We start from the raw sequence: 21,397 nt of genomic DNA, 5'->3' as shown, positions 1-21,397 counted from the left end.
GGGTTTCTTCAGTTCATTTCTTGAATTTTTGGTGAAGAGGGTTTCTCCATTTGATCCGAGAAAGAAATAAACCACTGGCAAAAACACTCAAAATCATCTTGCTCTTCCTTTCATTTGATTTCTTGAACTTTTTGTGAAGAGGGTTTCTTCAGTTCATTTCTTGAAGTTTGTGTGAAGAGGGTTTCTTCAGTTCATTTCTTGAATTTTTGGTGAATAGTGTTTCTCCATTTGATCCGAGAAAGAAAAAAGCCACCGGTAAAAAATACTCAAAATCATCTTGCTCTTCCTTTCATTTCATTTCTTGAATTTTTCATGAAGAGGGTTTCTTCAGTTCATTTCTTGAATTTTTGGTGAAGAGGGATTCTTGATTTGATCCGAAAAAGAAAAAAGCCACCGGTAAAAATACTCAAAATCATCTTGCTCTTCCTTTCATTTCATTTCTTGAATTTTTTGTGAAGAGGGTTTCTTCAGTTCATTTCTTGAAGTTTGTGTGAAGAGGGTTTTTCCATTTGATCCAAGAAAGAATAAAGCCACTGGTAAAAATACTCAAAATCATCTTGTTCTTCCTTTCATTTCATTTCTTGAATTTTTCGTGAAGAGAGTTTCTTCAGTTCATTTCTTGAATTTTTGGTGAAGAGTGTTTCTCCATTTGATCCGAGAAAGAAAAAAGCCACCGGTAAAAAATACTCAAAATCATCTTGCTCTTCCTTTCATTTCATTTCTTGAATTTTTCGTGAAGAGGGTTTCTTCAGTTCATTTCTTGAATTTTTGGTGAAGAGGTTTCTCCATTTGATCCGAGAAAGAAAAAAGCTACCGGTAAAAATACTCAAAATCATCTTGCTCTTCCTTTCATTTCATTTCTTGAATTTTTCGTGAAGATGGTTTCTTCAGTTCATTTCCTGAATTTTTGGTGAAGAGTGTTTCTCCATTTGATCCGAGAAAGAAAAAAGCCACCGGTAAAAAATACTCAAAATCATCTTGCTCTTCCTTTCATTTCATTTCTTGAATTTTTCGTGAAGAGGGTTTCTTCAGTTCATTTCTTGAATTTTTGGTGAAGAGGGTTTCTCCATTTGATTCGAGAAAGAAAAAAATTACCGGTAAAAATACTCGAAATCATCTTGCTCTTCCTTTCATTTCATTTCTTGAATTTTTTGTGAAGAGGGTTTCTTCAGTTCATTTCTTGAAGTTTGTGTGAAGAGGGTTTTTCCATTTGATCCAAGAAAGAATAAAGCCACTGGTAAAAATACTCAAAATCATCTTGTTCTTCCTTTCATTTCATTTCTTGAATTTTTCGTGAAGAGGGTTTTCTTCAGTTCATTTCTTAAATTTTTGGTGAAGTGGGTTTCTCCATTTGATACGAGAAAGAAAAAAGCCACCGGTAAAAAATACTCAAAATCATCTTGTTCTTCCTTTCATTTCATTTCTTGAATTTTTCGTGAAAAGAGTTTCTTTAGTTCATTTCTTGAAATTTTGGTGAAGAGGGTTTCTCCATTTGATCCGAGAAAGAAATAAACCACTGGCAAAAACACTCAAAATCATCTTGCTCTTCCTTTCATTTGATTTCTTGAACTTTTTGTGAAGAGGGTTTCTTCAGTTCATTTCTTGAAGTTTTGGTGAAGAGGGTTTCTCCATTTGATCCGAGAAAGAAAAAAAACCACTGGTAAAAATAATCAAAATTTTCTTGCTCTTCCTTTCATTTCATTTCTTGAATTTTTTGTGAATAGGGTTTTCTTCAGTTCATTTCTTGAATTTTTGGTGAAGAGGGTTTCTCCGTTTGATCCTAGAAAGAAAAAAGCCACCGGTAAAAAATACTCAAAATTATCTTGCTCTTCCTTTCGTTTCATTTCTTGAATTTTTCGTGAAAAGGGATTATTCAGTTCATTTATTGAATTTTTGATGAAGAGGGTTTCTCCATTTGATCCGAGAAAGAAAAAAACCACCGGTAAAAATACTCAAAATCATCTTGCTCTTCCTTTCATTTCATTTCTTGAATTTTTCGTGAAAAGGGTTTCTTCAGTTCATTTCTTGAAATTTGTTGAAGAGGGTTTCTCCATTTGATCCGAGAAAGAATAAAGCCACTGGTAAAAATACTCAAAATCATCTTGCTCTTCCTTTCATTTCATTTCTTGAATTTTTCGTGAAGAGGGTTTTCTTCAGTTCATTTCTTAAATTTTTGGTGAAGAGGTTTCTCCATTTGATCCGAGAAAGAAAAAAGCTACCGGTAAAAATACTCAAAATCATCTTGCTCTTCCTTTCATTTCATTTCTTGAATTTTTCGTGAAGATGGTTTCTTCAGTTCATTTCCTGAATTTTTGGTGAAGAGTGTTTCTCCATTTGATCCGAGAAAGAAAAAAGCCACCGGTAAAAAATACTCAAAATCATCTTGCTCTTCCTTTCATTTCATTTCTTGAATTTTTCGTGAAGAGGGTTTCTTCAGTTCATTTCTTGAATTTTTGGTGAAGAGGGTTTCTCCATTTGATTCGAGAAAGAAAAAAACTACCGGTAAAAATACTCGAAATCATCTTGCTCTTCCTTTCATTTCATTTCTTGAATTTTTTGTAAAGAGGGTTTCTTCAGTTCATTTCTTGATGTTTGTGTGAAGAGGGTTTTTCCATTTGATCAAAGAAAGAACAAAGCCACTGGTAAAAATACTCAAAATCATCTTGTTCTTCCTTTCATTTCATTTCTTGAATTTTTCGTGAAGAGGGTTTTCTTCAGTTCATTTCTTAAATTTTTGGTGAAGAGGGTTTCTCCATTTGATCCGAGAAAGAAAAAAGCTATCGGTAAAAATACTCAAAATCATCTTGCTCTTCCTTCCATTTCATTTCTTGAATTTTTCGTGAAGAGGGTTTCTTCAGTTCATTTCTCGAATTTTTGGTGAAGAGTGTTTCTCCATTTGATCCGAGAAAGAAAAAAGCCACCGGTAAAAAATACTCAAAATCATCTTGCTCTTCCTTTCATTTCATTTCTTGAATTTTTCGTGAAGAGGGTTTCTTCAGTTCATTTCTTGAATTTTTGGTGAAGAGGGTTTCTCCATTTGATTCGAGAAAGAAAAAAACTACCGGTAAAAATACTCGAAATCATCTTGCTCTTCCTTTCATTTCATTTCTTTAATTTTTTGTAAAGAGGGTTTCTTCAGTTCATTTCTTGATGTTTGTGTGAAGAGGGTTTTTCCATTTGATCAAAGAAAGAACAAAGCCACTGGTAAAAATACTCAAAATCATCTTGTTCTTCCTTTCATTTCATTTCTTGAATTTTTCGTGAAGAGGGTTTTCTTCAGTTCATTTCTTAAATTTTTGGTGAAGAGGGTTTCTCCATTTGATCCGAGAAAGAAAAAAGCTATCGGTAAAAATACTCAAAATCATCTTGCTCTTCCTTCCATTTCATTTCTTGAATTTTTCGTGAAGAGGGTTTCTTCAGTTCATTTCTCGAATTTTTGGTGAAGAGTGTTTCTCCATTTGATCCGAGAAAGAAAAAAGCCACCGGTAAAAAATACTCAAAATCATCTTGCTCTTCCTTTCATTTCATTTCTTGAATTTTTCGTGAAGAGGGTTTCTTCAGTTCATTTCTTGAATTTTTGCTGAAGAGGGTTTCTCCATTTGATTCGAGAAAGAAAAAAACCACCGGTAAAAATACTCGAAATCATCTTGCTCTTCCTTTCATTTCATTTCTTTAATTTTTTGTGAAGAGGGTTTCTTCAGTTCATTTCTTGAATTTTTGGTGAAGAGGGTTTCTCCATTTGATCCGAGAAAGAAATAAACCACTGGCAAAAACACTCAAAATCATCTTGCTCTTCCTTTCATTTGATTTCTTGAACTTTTTGTGAAGAGGGTTTCTTCAGTTCATTTCTTGAAGTTTGTGTGAAGAGGGTTTCTTCAGTTCATTTCTTGAATTTTTGGTGAATAGTGTTTCTCCATTTGATCCGAGAAAGAAAAAAGCCACCGGTAAAAAATACTCAAAATCATCTTGCTCTTCCTTTCATTTCATTTCTTGAATTTTTCATGAAGAGGGTTTCTTCAGTTCATTTCTTGAATTTTTGGTGAAGAGGGATTCTTGATTTGATCCGAAAAAGAAAAAAGCCACCGGTAAAAATACTCAAAATCATCTTGCTCTTCCTTTCATTTCATTTCTTGAATTTTTTGTGAAGAGGGTTTCTTCAGTTCATTTCTTGAAGTTTGTGTGAAGAGGGTTTTTCCATTTGATCCAAGAAAGAATAAAGCCACTGGTAAAAATACTCAAAATCATCTTGTTCTTCCTTTCATTTCATTTCTTGAATTTTTCGTGAAGAGAGTTTCTTCAGTTCATTTCTTGAATTTTTGGTGAAGAGTGTTTCTCCATTTGATCCGAGAAAGAAAAAAGCCACCGGTAAAAAATACTCAAAATCATCTTGCTCTTCCTTTCATTTCATTTCTTGAATTTTTCGTGAAGAGGGTTTCTTCAGTTCATTTCTTGAATTTTTGGTGAAGAGGTTTCTCCATTTGATCCGAGAAAGAAAAAAGCTACCGGTAAAAATACTCAAAATCATCTTGCTCTTCCTTTCATTTCATTTCTTGAATTTTTCGTGAAGATGGTTTCTTCAGTTCATTTCCTGAATTTTTGGTGAAGAGTGTTTCTCCATTTGATCCGAGAAAGAAAAAAGCCACCGGTAAAAAATACTCAAAATCATCTTGCTCTTCCTTTCATTTCATTTCTTGAATTTTTCGTGAAGAGGGTTTCTTCAGTTCATTTCTTGAATTTTTGGTGAAGAGGGTTTCTCCATTTGATTCGAGAAAGAAAAAAACTACCGGTAAAAATACTCGAAATCATCTTGCTCTTCCTTTCATTTCATTTCTTGAATTTTTTGTAAAGAGGGTTTCTTCAGTTCATTTCTTGATGTTTGTGTGAAGAGGGTTTTTCCATTTGATCAAAGAAAGAACAAAGCCACTGGTAAAAATACTCAAAATCATCTTGTTCTTCCTTTCATTTCATTTCTTGAATTTTTCGTGAAGAGGGTTTTCTTCAGTTCATTTCTTAAATTTTTGGTGAAGAGGGTTTCTCCATTTGATCCGAGAAAGAAAAAAGCTATCGGTAAAAATACTCAAAATCATCTTGCTCTTCCTTCCATTTCATTTCTTGAATTTTTCGTGAAGAGGGTTTCTTCAGTTCATTTCTCGAATTTTTGGTGAAGAGTGTTTCTCCATTTGATCCGAGAAAGAAAAAAGCCACCGGTAAAAAATACTCAAAATCATCTTGCTCTTCCTTTCATTTCATTTCTTGAATTTTTCGTGAAGAGGGTTTCTTCAGTTCATTTCTTGAATTTTTGCTGAAGAGGGTTTCTCCATTTGATTCGAGAAAGAAAAAAACCACCGGTAAAAATACTCGAAATCATCTTGCTCTTCCTTTCATTTCATTTCTTTAATTTTTTGTGAAGAGGGTTTCTTCAGTTCATTTCTTGAATTTTTGGTGAAGAGGGTTTCTCCATTTGATCCGAGAAAGAAATAAACCACTGGCAAAAACACTCAAAATCATCTTGCTCTTCCTTTCATTTGATTTCTTGAACTTTTTGTGAAGAGGGTTTCTTCAGTTCATTTCTTGAAGTTTGTGTGAAGAGGGTTTCTTCAGTTCATTTCTTGAATTTTTGGTGAATAGTGTTTCTCCATTTGATCCGAGAAAGAAAAAAGCCACCGGTAAAAAATACTCAAAATCATCTTGCTCTTCCTTTCATTTCATTTCTTGAATTTTTCATGAAGAGGGTTTCTTCAGTTCATTTCTTGAATTTTTGGTGAAGAGGGATTCTTGATTTGATCCGAAAAAGAAAAAAGCCACCGGTAAAAATACTCAAAATCATCTTGCTCTTCCTTTCATTTCATTTCTTGAATTTTTTGTGAAGAGGGTTTCTTCAGTTCATTTCTTGAAGTTTGTGTGAAGAGGGTTTTTCCATTTGATCCAAGAAAGAATAAAGCCACTGGTAAAAATACTCAAAATCATCTTGTTCTTCCTTTCATTTCATTTCTTGAATTTTTCGTGAAGAGAGTTTCTTCAGTTCATTTCTTGAATTTTTGGTGAAGAGTGTTTCTCCATTTGATCCGAGAAAGAAAAAAGCCACCGGTAAAAAATACTCAAAATCATCTTGCTCTTCCTTTCATTTCATTTCTTGAATTTTTCGTGAAGAGGGTTTCTTCAGTTCATTTCTTGAATTTTTGGTGAAGAGGTTTCTCCATTTGATCCGAGAAAGAAAAAAGCTACCGGTAAAAATACTCAAAATCATCTTGCTCTTCCTTTCATTTCATTTCTTGAATTTTTCGTGAAGATGGTTTCTTCAGTTCATTTCCTGAATTTTTGGTGAAGAGTGTTTCTCCATTTGATCCGAGAAAGAAAAAAGCCACCGGTAAAAAATACTCAAAATCATCTTGCTCTTCCTTTCATTTCATTTCTTGAATTTTTCGTGAAGAGGGTTTCTTCAGTTCATTTCTTGAATTTTTGGTGAAGAGGGTTTCTCCATTTGATTCGAGAAAGAAAAAAACTACCGGTAAAAATACTCGAAATCATCTTGCTCTTCCTTTCATTTCATTTCTTGAATTTTTTGTAAAGAGGGTTTCTTCAGTTCATTTCTTGATGTTTGTGTGAAGAGGGTTTTTCCATTTGATCAAAGAAAGAACAAAGCCACTGGTAAAAATACTCAAAATCATCTTGTTCTTCCTTTCATTTCATTTCTTGAATTTTTCGTGAAGAGGGTTTTCTTCAGTTCATTTCTTAAATTTTTGGTGAAGAGGGTTTCTCCATTTGATCCGAGAAAGAAAAAAGCTATCGGTAAAAATACTCAAAATCATCTTGCTCTTCCTTCCATTTCATTTCTTGAATTTTTCGTGAAGAGGGTTTCTTCAGTTCATTTCTCGAATTTTTGGTGAAGAGTGTTTCTCCATTTGATCCGAGAAAGAAAAAAGCCACCGGTAAAAAATACTCAAAATCATCTTGCTCTTCCTTTCATTTCATTTCTTGAATTTTTCGTGAAGAGGGTTTCTTCAGTTCATTTCTTGAATTTTTGGTGAAGAGGGTTTCTCCATTTGATTCGAGAAAGAAAAAAACCACCGGTAAAAATACTCGAAATCATCTTGCTCTTCCTTTCATTTCATTTCTTTAATTTTTTGTGAAGAGGGTTTCTTCAGTTCATTTCTTGAATTTTTGGTGAAGAGGGTTTCTCCATTTGATCCGAGAAAGAAATAAACCACTGGCAAAAACACTCAAAATCATCTTGCTCTTCCTTTCATTTGATTTCTTGAACTTTTTGTGAAGAGGGTTTCTTCAGTTCATTTCTTGAAGTTTGTGTGAAGAGGGTTTCTTCAGTTCATTTCTTGAATTTTTGGTGAATAGTGTTTCTCCATTTGATCCGAGAAAGAAAAAAGCCACCGGTAAAAAATACTCAAAATCATCTTGCTCTTCCTTTCATTTCATTTCTTGAATTTTTCATGAAGAGGGTTTCTTCAGTTCATTTCTTGAATTTTTGGTGAAGAGGGATTCTTGATTTGATCCGAAAAAGAAAAAAGCCACCGGTAAAAATACTCAAAATCATCTTGCTCTTCCTTTCATTTCATTTCTTGAATTTTTTGTGAAGAGGGTTTCTTCAGTTCATTTCTTGAAGTTTGTGTGAAGAGGGTTTTTCCATTTGATCCAAGAAAGAATAAAGCCACTGGTAAAAATACTCAAAATCATCTTGTTCTTCCTTTCATTTCATTTCTTGAATTTTTCGTGAAGAGAGTTTCTTCAGTTCATTTCTTGAATTTTTGGTGAAGAGTGTTTCTCCATTTGATCCGAGAAAGAAAAAAGCCACCGGTAAAAAATACTCAAAATCATCTTGCTCTTCCTTTCATTTCATTTCTTGAATTTTTCGTGAAGAGGGTTTCTTCAGTTCATTTCTTGAATTTTTGGTGAAGAGGTTTCTCCATTTGATCCGAGAAAGAAAAAAGCTACCGGTAAAAATACTCAAAATCATCTTGCTCTTCCTTTCATTTCATTTCTTGAATTTTTCGTGAAGATGGTTTCTTCAGTTCATTTCCTGAATTTTTGGTGAAGAGTGTTTCTCCATTTGATCCGAGAAAGAAAAAAGCCACCGGTAAAAAATACTCAAAATCATCTTGCTCTTCCTTTCATTTCATTTCTTGAATTTTTCGTGAAGAGGGTTTCTTCAGTTCATTTCTTGAATTTTTGGTGAAGAGGGTTTCTCCATTTGATTCGAGAAAGAAAAAAACTACCGGTAAAAATACTCGAAATCATCTTGCTCTTCCTTTCATTTCATTTCTTGAATTTTTTGTAAAGAGGGTTTCTTCAGTTCATTTCTTGATGTTTGTGTGAAGAGGGTTTTTCCATTTGATCAAAGAAAGAACAAAGCCACTGGTAAAAATACTCAAAATCATCTTGTTCTTCCTTTCATTTCATTTCTTGAATTTTTCGTGAAGAGGGTTTTCTTCAGTTCATTTCTTAAATTTTTGGTGAAGAGGGTTTCTCCATTTGATCCGAGAAAGAAAAAAGCTATCGGTAAAAATACTCAAAATCATCTTGCTCTTCCTTCCATTTCATTTCTTGAATTTTTCGTGAAGAGGGTTTCTTCAGTTCATTTCTCGAATTTTTGGTGAAGAGTGTTTCTCCATTTGATCCGAGAAAGAAAAAAGCCACCGGTAAAAAATACTCAAAATCATCTTGCTCTTCCTTTCATTTCATTTCTTGAATTTTTCGTGAAGAGGGTTTCTTCAGTTCATTTCTTGAATTTTTGGTGAAGAGGGTTTCTCCATTTGATTCGAGAAAGAAAAAAACCACCGGTAAAAATACTCGAAATCATCTTGCTCTTCCTTTCATTTCATTTCTTTAATTTTTTGTGAAGAGGGTTTCTTCAGTTCATTTCTTGAATTTTTGGTGAAGAGGGTTTCTCCATTTGATCCGAGAAAGAAATAAACCACTGGCAAAAACACTCAAAATCATCTTGCTCTTCCTTTCATTTGATTTCTTGAACTTTTTGTGAAGAGGGTTTCTTCAGTTCATTTCTTGAAGTTTGTGTGAAGAGGGTTTCTTCAGTTCATTTCTTGAATTTTTGGTGAATAGTGTTTCTCCATTTGATCCGAGAAAGAAAAAAGCCACCGGTAAAAAATACTCAAAATCATCTTGCTCTTCCTTTCATTTCATTTCTTGAATTTTTCATGAAGAGGGTTTCTTCAGTTCATTTCTTGAATTTTTGGTGAAGAGGGATTCTTGATTTGATCCGAAAAAGAAAAAAGCCACCGGTAAAAATACTCAAAATCATCTTGCTCTTCCTTTCATTTCATTTCTTGAATTTTTTGTGAAGAGGGTTTCTTCAGTTCATTTCTTGAAGTTTGTGTGAAGAGGGTTTTTCCATTTGATCCAAGAAAGAATAAAGCCACTGGTAAAAATACTCAAAATCATCTTGTTCTTCCTTTCATTTCATTTCTTGAATTTTTCGTGAAGAGAGTTTCTTCAGTTCATTTCTTGAATTTTTGGTGAAGAGTGTTTCTCCATTTGATCCGAGAAAGAAAAAAGCCACCGGTAAAAAATACTCAAAATCATCTTGCTCTTCCTTTCATTTCATTTCTTGAATTTTTCGTGAAGAGGGTTTCTTCAGTTCATTTCTTGAATTTTTGGTGAAGAGGGTTTCTCCATTTGATTCGAGAAAGAAAAAAACCACCGGTAAAAATACTCGAAATCATCTTGCTCTTCCTTTCATTTCATTTCTTTAATTTTTTGTGAAGAGGGTTTCTTCAGTTCATTTCGTGAATTTTTGGTGAAGAGGGTTTCTCCATTTGATCCGAGAAAGAAATAAACCACTGGCAAAAACACTCAAAATCATCTTGCTCTTCCTTTCATTTGATTTCTTGAACTTTTTGTGAAGAGGGTTTCTTCAGTTCATTTCTTGAAGTTTGTGTGAAGAGGGTTTCTTCAGTTCATTTCTTGAATTTTTGGTGAATAGTGTTTCTCCATTTGATCCGAGAAAGAAAAAAGCCACCGGTAAAAAATACTCAAAATCATCTTGCTCTTCCTTTCATTTCATTTCTTGAATTTTTCATGAAGAGGGTTTCTTCAGTTCATTTCTTGAATTTTTGGTGAAGAGGGATTCTTGATTTGATCCGAAAAAGAAAAAAGCCACCGGTAAAAATACTCAAAATCATCTTGCTCTTCCTTTCATTTCATTTCTTGAATTTTTTGTGAAGAGGGTTTCTTCAGTTGATTTCTTGAAGTTTGTGTGAAGAGGGTTTTTCCATTTGATCCAAGAAAGAATAAAGCCACTGGTAAAAATACTCAAAATCATCTTCCTCTTCCTTTCATTTCATTTCTTGAATTTTTCGTGAAGAGGGTTTTCTTCAGTTCATTTCTTAAATTTTTGGTGAAGAGGGTTTCTCCATTTGATCCGAGAAAGAAAAAAGCTACCGGTAAAAATACTCAAAATCATCTTGCTCTTCCTTTCATTTCATTTCTTGAATTTTTCGTGAAGATGGTTTCTTCAGTTCATTTCCTGAATTTTTGGTGAAGAGTGTTTCTCCATTTGATCCGAGAAAGAAAAAAGCCACCGGTAAAAAATACTCAAAATCATCTTGCTCTTCCTTTCATTTCATTTCTTGAATTTTTCGTGAAGAGGGTTTCTTCAGTTCATTTCTTGAATTTTTGGTGAAGAGGGTTTCTCCATTTGATTCGAGAAAGAAAAAAACTACCGGTAAAAATACTCGAAATCATCGTGCTCTTCCTTTCATTTCATTTCTTGAATTTTTTGTAAAGAGGGTTTCTTCAGTTCATTTCTTGAAATTTGTCTGAAGAGGGTTTCTCCATTTGATCCGAGAAAGAATAAAGCCACTGGTAAAAATACTAAAAATCATCTTGCTCTTCCTTTCATTTCATTTCTTGAATTTTTCGTGAAGAGGGTTTTCTTCAGTTCATTTTTTGAATTTTTGGTGAAGAGGGTTTCTCCATTTGATCCGAGAAAGAAAAAAGCTACCGGTAAAAATACTCAAAATCATCTTGCTCTTCCTTTCATTTCATTTCTTGAATTTTTCGTGAAGAGGGTTTTCTTCAGTTCATTTTTTGAATTTTTGGTGAAGAGGGTTTCTCCATTTGATCCGAGAAAGAAAAAAGCTACCGGTAAAAATACTCAAAATCATCTTGCTCTTCCTTTCATTTCATTTCTTGAATTTTTCGTGAAGAGGGTTTCTTCAGTTCATTTCTCGAATTTTTGGTGAAGAGTGTTTCTCCATTTGATCCGAGAAAGAAAAAAGCCACCGGTAAAAAATACTCAAAATCATCTTGCTTCTCCTTTCATTTCATTTCTTTAATTTTTTGTGAAGAGGGTTTCTTCAGTTCATTTCTTGAATTTTTGGTGAAGAGGGTTTCTCCATTTGATCCGAGAAAGAAATAAACCACTGGCAAAAACACTCAAAATCATCTTGCTCTTCCTTTCATTTGATTTCTTGAACTTTTTGTGAAGAGGGTTTCTTCAGTTCATTTCTTGAAGTTTGTGTGAAGAGGGTTTCTTCAGTTCATTTCTTGAATTTTTGGTGAATAGTGTTTCTCCATTTGATCCGAGAAAGAAAAAAGCCACCGGTAAAAAATACTCAAAATCATCTTGCTCTTCCTTTCATTTCATTTCTTGAATTTTTCATGAAGAGGGTTTCTTCAGTTCATTTCTTGAATTTTTGGTGAAGAGGGATTCTTCATTTGATCCGAAAAAGAAAAAAGCCACCGGTAAAAATACTCAAAATCATCTTGCTCTTCCTTTCATTTCATTTCTTGAATTTTTTGTGAAGAGGCTTTCTTCAGTTCATTTCTTGAAGTTTGTGTGAAGAGGGTTTTTCCATTTGATCCAAGAAAGAATAAAGCCACTGGTAAAAATACTCAAAATCATCTTGTTCTTCCTTTCATTTCATTTCTTGAATTTTTCGTGAAGAGGGTTTTCTTCAGTTCATTTCTTAAATTTTTGGTGAAGTGGGTTTCTCCATTTGATACGAGAAAGAAAAAAGCCACCGGTAAAAAATACTCAAAATCATCTTGTTCTTCCTTTCATTTCATTTCTTGAATTTTTCGTGAAAAGAGTTTCTTTATTTCATTTCTTGAATTTTTGGTGAAGAGGGTTTCTCCATTTGATCCGAGAAAGAAATAAACCACTGGCAAAAACACTCAAAATCATCTTGCTCTTCCTTTCATTTGATTTCTTGAACTTTTTGTGAAGAGGGTTTCTTCAGTTCATTTCTTGAAGTTTTGGTGAAGACGGTTTCTCCATTTGATCCGAGAAAGAAAAAAAACCACTGGTAAAAATAATCAAAATTTTCTTGCTCTTCCTTTCATTTCATTTCTTGAATTTTTTGTGAATAGGGTTTCTTCAGTTCATTTCTTGAATTTTTGGTGAAGAGGGTTTCTCCGTTTGATCCTAGAAAGAAAAAAGCCACCGGTAAAAAATACTCAAAATTATCTTGCTCTTCCTTTCGTTTCATTTCTTGAATTTTTCGTGAAAAGGGTTTATTCAGTTCATTTATTGAATTTTTGAGGAAGAGGGTTTCTCCATTTGATCCGAGAAAGAAAAAAACCACCGGTAAAAATACTCAAAATCATCTTGCTCTTCCTTTCATTTCATTTCTTGAATTTTTCATGAAGAGGGTTTCTTCAGTTCATTTCTTGAATTTTTGGTGAAGAGGGATTCTTCATTTGATCCGAAAAAGAAAAAAGCCACCGGTAAAAATACTCAAAATCATCTTGCTCTTCCTTTCATTTTATTTCTTGAATTTTTTGTGAAGAGGGTTTCTTCAGTTCATTTCTTGAAGTTTGTGTGAAGAGGGTTTTTCCATTTGATCCAAGAAAGAATAAAGCCACTGGTAAAAATACTCAAAATCATCTTGTTCTTCCTTTCATTTCATTTCTTGAATTTTTCGTGAAGAGGGTTTTCTTCAGTTCATTTCTTAAATTTTTGGTGAAGTGGGTTTCTCCATTTGATACGAGAAAGAAAAAAGCCACCGGTAAAAAATACTCAAAATCATCTTGTTCTTCCTTTCATTTCATTTCTTGAATTTTTCGTGAAAAGAGTTTCTTTAGTTCATTTCTTGAAATTTTGGTGAAGAGGGTTTCTCCATTTGATCCGAGAAAGAAATAAACCACTGGCAAAAACACTCAAAATCATCTTGCTCTTCCTTTCATTTGATTTCTTGAACTTTTTGTGAAGAGGGTTTCTTCAGTTCATTTCTTGAAGTTTTGGTGAAGAGGGTTTCTCCATTTGATCCGAGAAAGAAAAAAAACCACTGGTAAAAATAATCAAAATTTTCTTGCTCTTCCTTTCATTTCATTTCTTGAATTTTTTGTGAATAGGGTTTTCTTCAGTTCATTTCTTGAATTTTTGGTGAAGAGGGTTTCTCCGTTTGATCCTAGAAAGAAAAAAGCCACCGGTAAAAAATACTCAAAATTATCTTGCTCTTCCTTTCGTTTCGTTTCTTGAATTTTTCGTGAAAAGGGTTTATTCAGTTCATTTATTGAATTTTTGATGAAGAGGGTTTCTCCATTTGATCCGAGAAAGAAAAAAACCACCGGTAAAAATACTCAAAATCATCTTGCTCTTCCTTTCATTTCATTTCTTGAATTTTTCGTGAAAAGGGTTTCTTCAGTTCATTTCTTGAAATTTGTTGAAGAGGGTTTCTCCATTTGATCCGAGAAAGAATAAAGCCACTGGTAAAAATACTCAAAATCATCTTGCTCTTCCTTTCATTTCATTTCTTGAATTTTTCGTGAAGAGGGTTTTCTTCAGTTCATTTCTTAAATTTTTGGTGAAGAGGTTTCTCCATTTGATCCGAGAAAGAAAAAAGCTACCGGTAAAAATACTCAAAATCATCTTGCTCTTCCTTTCATTTCATTTCTTGAATTTTTCGTGAAGATGGTTTCTTCAGTTCATTTCCTGAATTTTTGGTGAAGAGTGTTTCTCCATTTGATCCGAGAAAGAAAAAAGCCACCGGTAAAAAATACTCAAAATCATCTTGCTCTTCCTTTCATTTCATTTCTTGAATTTTTCGTGAAGAGGGTTTCTTCAGTTCATTTCTTGAATTTTTGGTGAAGAGGGTTTCTCCATTTGATTCGAGAAAGAAAAAAACTACCGGTAAAAATACTCGAAATCATCTTGCTCTTCCTTTCATTTCATTTCTTGAATTTTTCGTAAAGAGGGTTTCTTCAGTTCATTTCTTGATGTTTGTGTGAAGAGGGTTTTTCCATTTGATCAAAGAAAGAACAAAGCCACTGGTAAAAATACTCAAAATCATCTTGTTCTTCCTTTCATTTCATTTCTTGAATTTTTCGTGAAGAGGGTTTTCTTCAGTTCATTTCTTAAATTTTTGGTGAAGAGGGTTTCTCCATTTGATCCGAGAAAGAAAAAAGCTACCGGTAAAAATACTCAAAATCATCTTGCTCTTCCTTCCATTTCATTTCTTGAATTTTTCGTGAAGAGGGTTTCTTCAGTTCATTTCTCGAATTTTTGGTGAAGAGTGTTTCTCCATTTGATCCGAGAAAGAAAAAAGCCACCGGTAAAAAATACTCAAAATCATCTTGCTCTTCCTTTCATTTCATTTCTTGAATTTTTTGTGAAGAGGGTTTCTTCAGTTCATTTCTTGAAGTTTGTGTGAAGAGGGTTTTTCCATTTGATCCAAGAAAGAATAAAGCCACTGGTAAAAATACTCAAAATCATCTTGTTCTTCCTTTCATTTCATTTCTTGAATTTTTCGTGAAGAGAGTTTCTTCAGTTCATTTCTTGAATTTTTGGTGAAGAGTGTTTCTCCATTTGATCCGAGAAAGAAAAAAGCCACCGGTAAAAAATACTCAAAATCATCTTGCTCTTCCTTTCATTTCATTTCTTGAATTTTTCGTGAAGAGGGTTTCTTCAGTTCATTTCTTGAATTTTTGGTGAAGAGGGTTTCTCCATTTGATTCGAGAAAGAAAAAAACCACCGGTAAAAATACTCGAAATCATCTTGCTCTTCCTTTCATTTCATTTCTTTAATTTTTTGTGAAGAGGGTTTCTTCAGTTCATTTCTTGAATTTTTGGTGAAGAGGGTTTCTCCATTTGATCCGAGAAAGAAATAAACCACTGGCAAAAACACTCAAAATCATCTTGCTCTTCCTTTCATTTGATTTCTTGAACTTTTTGTGAAGAGGGTTTCTTCAGTTCATTTCTTGAAGTTTGTGTGAAGAGGGTTTCTTCAGTTCATTTCTTGAAGTTTGTGTGAAGAGGGTTTCTTCAGTTCATTTCTTGAATTTTTGGTGAATAGTGTTTCTCCATTTGATCCGAGAAAGAAAAAAGCCACCGGTAAAAAATACTCAAAATCATCTTGCTCTTCCTTTCATTTCATTTCTTGAATTTTTCATGAAGAGGGTTTCTTCAGTTCATTTCTTGAATTTTTGGTGAAGAGGGATTCTTGATTTGATCCGAAAAAGAAAAAAGCCACCGGTAAAAATACTCAAAATCATCTTGCTCTTCCTTTCATTTCATTTCTTGAATTTTTTGTGAAGAGGGTTTCTTCAGTTCATTTCTTGAAGTTTGTGTGAAGAGGGTTTTTCCATTTGATCCAAGAAAGAATAAAGCCACTGGTAAAAATACTCAAAATCATCTTGTTCTTCCTTTCATTTCATTTCTTGAATTTTTCGTGAAGAGGGTTTTCTTCAGTTCATTTCTTAAATTTTTGGTGAAGTGGGTTTCTCCATTTGATACGAGAAAGAAAAAAGCCACCGGTAAAAAATACTCAAAATCATCTTGTTCTTCCTTTCATTTCATTTCTTGAATTTTTCGTGAAAAGAGTTTCTTTAGTTCATTTCTTGAATTTTTGGTGAAGAGGGTTTCTCCATTTGATCCGAGAAAGAAATAAACCACTGGCAAAAACACTCAAAATCATCTTGCTCTTCCTTTCATTTGATTTCTTGAACTTTTTGTGAAGAGGGTTTCTTCAGTTCATTTCTTGAAGTTTTGGTGAAGAGGGTTTCTCCATTTGATCCGAGAAAGAAAAAAAACCACTGGTAAAAATAATCAAAATTTTCTTGCTCTTCCTTTCATTTCATTTCTTGAATTTTTCGTGAATAGGGTTTCTTCAGTTCATTTCTTGAATTTTTGGTGAAGAGTGTTTCTCCATTTGATCCGAGAAAGAAAAAAGCCACCGGTAAAAAATACTCAAAATCATCTTGCTCTTCCTTTCATTTCATTTCTTGAATTTTTTGTGAAGAGGGTTTCTTCAGTTCATTTCTTGAAGTTTGTGTGAAGAGGGTTTTTCCATTTGATCCAAGAAAGAATAAAGCCACTGGTAAAAATACTCAAAATCATCTTGTTCTTCCTTTCATTTCATTTCTTGAATTTTTCGTGAAGAGAGTTTCTTCAGTTCATTTCTTGAATTTTTGGTGAAGAGTGTTTCTCCATTTGATCCGAGAAAGAAAAAAGCCACCGGTAAAAAATACTCAAAATCATCTTGCTCTTCCTTTCATTTCATTTCTTGAATTTTTCGTGAAGAGGGTTTCTTCAGTTCATTTCTTGAATTTTTGGTGAAGAGGGTTTCTCCATTTGATTCGAGAAAGAAAAAAACCACCGGTAAAAATACTCGAAATCATCTTGCTCTTCCTTTCATTTCATTTCTTTAATTTTTTGTGAAGAGGGTTTCTTCAGTTCATTTCTTGAATTTTTGGTGAAGAGGGTTTCTCCATTTGATCCGAGAAAGAAATAAACCACTGGCAAAAACACTCAAAATCATCTTGCTCTTCCTTTCATTTGATTTCTTGAACTTTTTGTGAAGAGGGTTTCTTCAGTTCATTTCTTGAAGTTTGTGTGAAGAGGGTTTCTTCAGTTCATTTCTTGAATTTTTGGTGAATAGTGTTTCTCCATTTGATCCGAGAAAGAAAAAAGCCACCGGTAAAAAATACTCAAAATCATCTTGCTCTTCCTTTCATTTCATTTCTTGAATTTTTCATGAAGAGGGTTTCTTCAGTTCATTTCTTGAATTTTTGGTGAAGAGGGATTCTTGATTTGATCCGAAAAAGAAAAAAGCCACCGGTAAAAATACTCAAAATCATCTTGCTCTTCCTTTCATTTCATTTCTTGAATTTTTTGTGAAGAGGGTTTCTTCAGTTCATTTCTTGAAGTTTGTGTGAAGAGGGTTTTTCCATTTGATCCAAGAAAGAATAAAGCCACTGGTAAAAATACTCAAAATCATCTTGTTCTTCCTTTCATTTCATTTCTTGAATTTTTCGTGAAGAGAGTTTCTTCAGTTCATTTCTTGAATTTTTGGTGAAGAGTGTTTCTCCATTTGATCCGAGAAAGAAAAAAGCCACCGGTAAAAAATACTCAAAATCATCTTGCTCTTCCTTTCATTTCATTTCTTGAATTTTTCGTGAAGAGGGTTTCTTCAGTTCATTTCTTGAATTTTTGGTGAAGAGGGTTTCTCCATTTGATTCGAGAAAGAAAAAAACCACCGGTAAAAATACTCGAAATCATCTTGCTCTTCCTTTCATTTCATTTCTTTAATTTTTTGTGAAGAGGGTTTCTTCAGTTCATTTCGTGAATTTTTGGTGAAGAGGGTTTCTCCATTTGATCCGAGAAAGAAATAAACCACTGGCAAAAACACTCAAAATCATCTTGCTCTTCCTTTCATTTGATTTCTTGAACTTTTTGTGAAGAGGGTTTCTTCAGTTCATTTCTTGAAGTTTGTGTGAAGAGGGTTTCTTCAGTTCATTTCTTGAATTTTTGGTGAATAGTGTTTCTCCATTTGATCCGAGAAAGAAAAAAGCCACCGGTAAAAAATACTCAAAATCATCTTGCTCTTCCTTTCATTTCATTTCTTGAATTTTTCATGAAGAGGGTTTCTTCAGTTCATTTCTTGAATTTTTGGTGAAGAGGGATTCTTGATTTGATCCGAAAAAGAAAAAAGCCACCGGTAAAAATACTCAAAATCATCTTGCTCTTCCTTTCATTTCATTTCTTGAATTTTTTGTGAAGAGGGTTTCTTCAGTTGATTTCTTGAAGTTTGTGTGAAGAGGGTTTTTCCATTTGATCCAAGAAAGAATAAAGCCACTGGTAAAAATACTCAAAATCATCTTCCTCTTCCTTTCATTTCATTTCTTGAATTTTTCGTGAAGAGGGTTTTCTTCAGTTCATTTCTTAAATTTTTGGTGAAGAGGGTTTCTCCATTTGATCCGAGAAAGAAAAAAGCTACCGGTAAAAATACTCAAAATCATCTTGCTCTTCCTTTCATTTCATTTCTTGAATTTTTCGTGAAGATGGTTTCTTCAGTTCATTTCCTGAATTTTTGGTGAAGAGTGTTTCTCCATTTGATCCGAGAAAGAAAAAAGCCACCGGTAAAAAATACTCAAAATCATCTTGCTCTTCCTTTCATTTCATTTCTTGAATTTTTCGTGAAGAGGGTTTCTTCAGTTCATTTCTTGAATTTTTGGTGAAGAGGGTTTCTCCATTTGATTCGAGAAAGAAAAAAACTACCGGTAAAAATACTCGAAATCATCGTGCTCTTCCTTTCATTTCATTTCTTGAATTTTTTGTAAAGAGGGTTTCTTCAGTTCATTTCTTGAAATTTGTCTGAAGAGGGTTTCTCCATTTGATCCGAGAAAGAATAAAGCCACTGGTAAAAATACTAAAAATCATCTTGCTCTTCCTTTCATTTCATTTCTTGAATTTTTCGTGAAGAGGGTTTTCTTCAGTTCATTTTTTGAATTTTTGGTGAAGAGGGTTTCTCCATTTGATCCGAGAAAGAAAAAAGCTACCGGTAAAAATACTCAAAATCATCTTGCTCTTCCTTTCATTTCATTTCTTGAATTTTTCGTGAAGAGGGTTTTCTTCAGTTCATTTTTTGAATTTTTGGTGAAGAGGGTTTCTCCATTTGATCCGAGAAAGAAAAAAGCTACCGGTAAAAATACTCAAAATCATCTTGCTCTTCCTTTCATTTCATTTCTTGAATTTTTCGTGAAGAGGGTTTCTTCAGTTCATTTCTCGAATTTTTGGTGAAGAGTGTTTCTCCATTTGATCCGAGAAAGAAAAAAGCCACCGGTAAAAAATACTCAAAATCATCTTGCTTCTCCTTTCATTTCATTTCTTTAATTTTTTGTGAAGAGGGTTTCTTCAGTTCATTTCTTGAATTTTTGGTGAAGAGGGTTTCTCCATTTGATCCGAGAAAGAAATAAACCACTGGCAAAAACACTCAAAATCATCTTGCTCTTCCTTTCATTTGATTTCTTGAACTTTTTGTGAAGAGGGTTTCTTCAGTTCATTTCTTGAAGTTTGTGTGAAGAGGGTTTCTTCAGTTCATTTCTTGAATTTTTGGTGAATAGTGTTTCTCCATTTGATCCGAGAAAGAAAAAAGCCACCGGTAAAAAATACTCAAAATCATCTTGCTCTTCCTTTCATTTCATTTCTTGAATTTTTCATGAAGAGGGTTTCTTCAGTTCATTTCTTGAATTTTTGGTGAAGAGGGATTCTTCATTTGATCCGAAAAAGAAAAAAGCCACCGGTAAAAATACTCAAAATCATCTTGCTCTTCCTTTCATTTCATTTCTTGAATTTTTTGTGAAGAGGCTTTCTTCAGTTCATTTCTTGAAGTTTGTGTGAAGAGGGTTTTTCCATTTGATCCAAGAAAGAATAAAGCCACTGGTAAAAATACTCAAAATCATCTTGTTCTTCCTTTCATTTCATTTCTTGAATTTTTCGTGAAGAGGGTTTTCTTCAGTTCATTTCTTAAATTTTTGGTGAAGTGGGTTTCTCCATTTGATACGAGAAAGAAAAAAGCCACCGGTAAAAAATACTCAAAATCATCTTGTTCTTCCTTTCATTTCATTTCTTGAATTTTTCGTGAAAAGAGTTTCTTTATTTCATTTCTTGAATTTTTGGTGAAGAGGGTTTCTCCATTTGATCCGAGAAAGAAATAAACCACTGGCAAAAACACTCAAAATCATCTTGCTCTTCCTTTCATTTGATTTCTTGAACTTTTTGTGAAGAGGGTTTCTTCAGTTCATTTCTTGAAGTTTTGGTGAAGACGGTTTCTCCATTTGATCCGAGAAAGAAAAAAAACCACTGGTAAAAATAATCAAAATTTTCTTGCTCTTCCTTTCATTTCATTTCTTGAATTTTTTGTGAATAGGGTTTCTTCAGTTCATTTCTTGAATTTTTGGTGAAGAGGGTTTCTCCGTTTGATCCTAGAAAGAAAAAAGCCACCGGTAAAAAATACTCAAAATTATCTTGCTCTTCCTTTCGTTTCATTTCTTGAATTTTTCGTGAAAAGGGTTTATTCAGTTCATTTATTGAATTTTTGAGGAAGAGGGTTTCTCCATTTGATCCGAGAAAGAAAAAAACCACCGGTAAAAATACTCAAAATCATCTTGCTCTTCCTTTCATTTCATTTCTTGAATTTTTCATGAAGAGGGTTTCTTCAGTTCATTTCTTGAATTTTTGGTGAAGAGGGATTCTTCATTTGATCCGAAAAAGAAAAAAGCCACCGGTAAAAATACTCAAAATCATCTTGCTCTTCCTTTCATTTTATTTCTTGAATTTTTTGTGAAGAGGGTTTCTTCAGTTCATTTCTTGAAGTTTGTGTGAAGAGGGTTTTTCCATTTGATCCAAGAAAGAATAAAGCCACTGGTAAAAATACTCAAAATCATCTTGTTCTTCCTTTCATTTCATTTCTTGAATTTTTCGTGAAGAGGGTTTTCTTCAGTTCATTTCTTAAATTTTTGGTGAAGTGGGTTTCTCCATTTGATACGAGAAAGAAAAAAGCCACCGGTAAAAAATACTCAAAATCATCTTGTTCTTCCTTTCATTTCATTTCTTGAATTTTTCGTGAAAAGAGTTTCTTTAGTTCATTTCTTGAAATTTTGGTGAAGAGGGTTTCTCCATTTGATCCGAGAAAGAAATAAACCACTGGCAAAAACACTCAAAATCATCTTGCTCTTCCTTTCATTTGATTTCTTGAACTTTTTGTGAAGAGGGTTTCTTCAGTTCATTTCTTGAAGTTTTGGTGAAGAGGGTTTCTCCATTTGATCCGAGAAAGAAAAAAAACCACTGGTAAAAATAATCAAAATTTTCTTGCTCTTCCTTTCATTTCATTTCTTGAATTTTTTGTGAATAGGGTTTTCTTCAGTTCATTTCTTGAATTTTTGGTGAAGAGGGTTTCTCCGTTTGATCCTAGAAAGAAAAAAGCCACCGGTAAAAAATACTCAAAATTATCTTGCTCTTCCTTTCGTTTCGTTTCTTGAATTTTTCGTGAAAAGGGTTTATTCAGTTCATTTATTGAATTTTTGATGAAGAGGGTTTCTCCATTTGATCCGAGAAAGAAAAAAACCACCGGTAAAAATACTCAAAATCATCTTGCTCTTCCTTTCATTTCATTTCTTGAATTTTTCGTGAAAAGGGTTTCTTCAGT

This window comes from Sesamum indicum, linkage group LG5 (genome assembly GCF_026168435.1).
Source record: "Sesamum indicum cultivar Baizhima isolate 11 linkage group LG5, ASM2616843v1, whole genome shotgun sequence".
Lineage (NCBI taxonomy): Eukaryota > Viridiplantae > Streptophyta > Magnoliopsida > Lamiales > Pedaliaceae > Sesamum > Sesamum indicum.
This window is presented reverse-complemented; position numbering follows the sequence as displayed.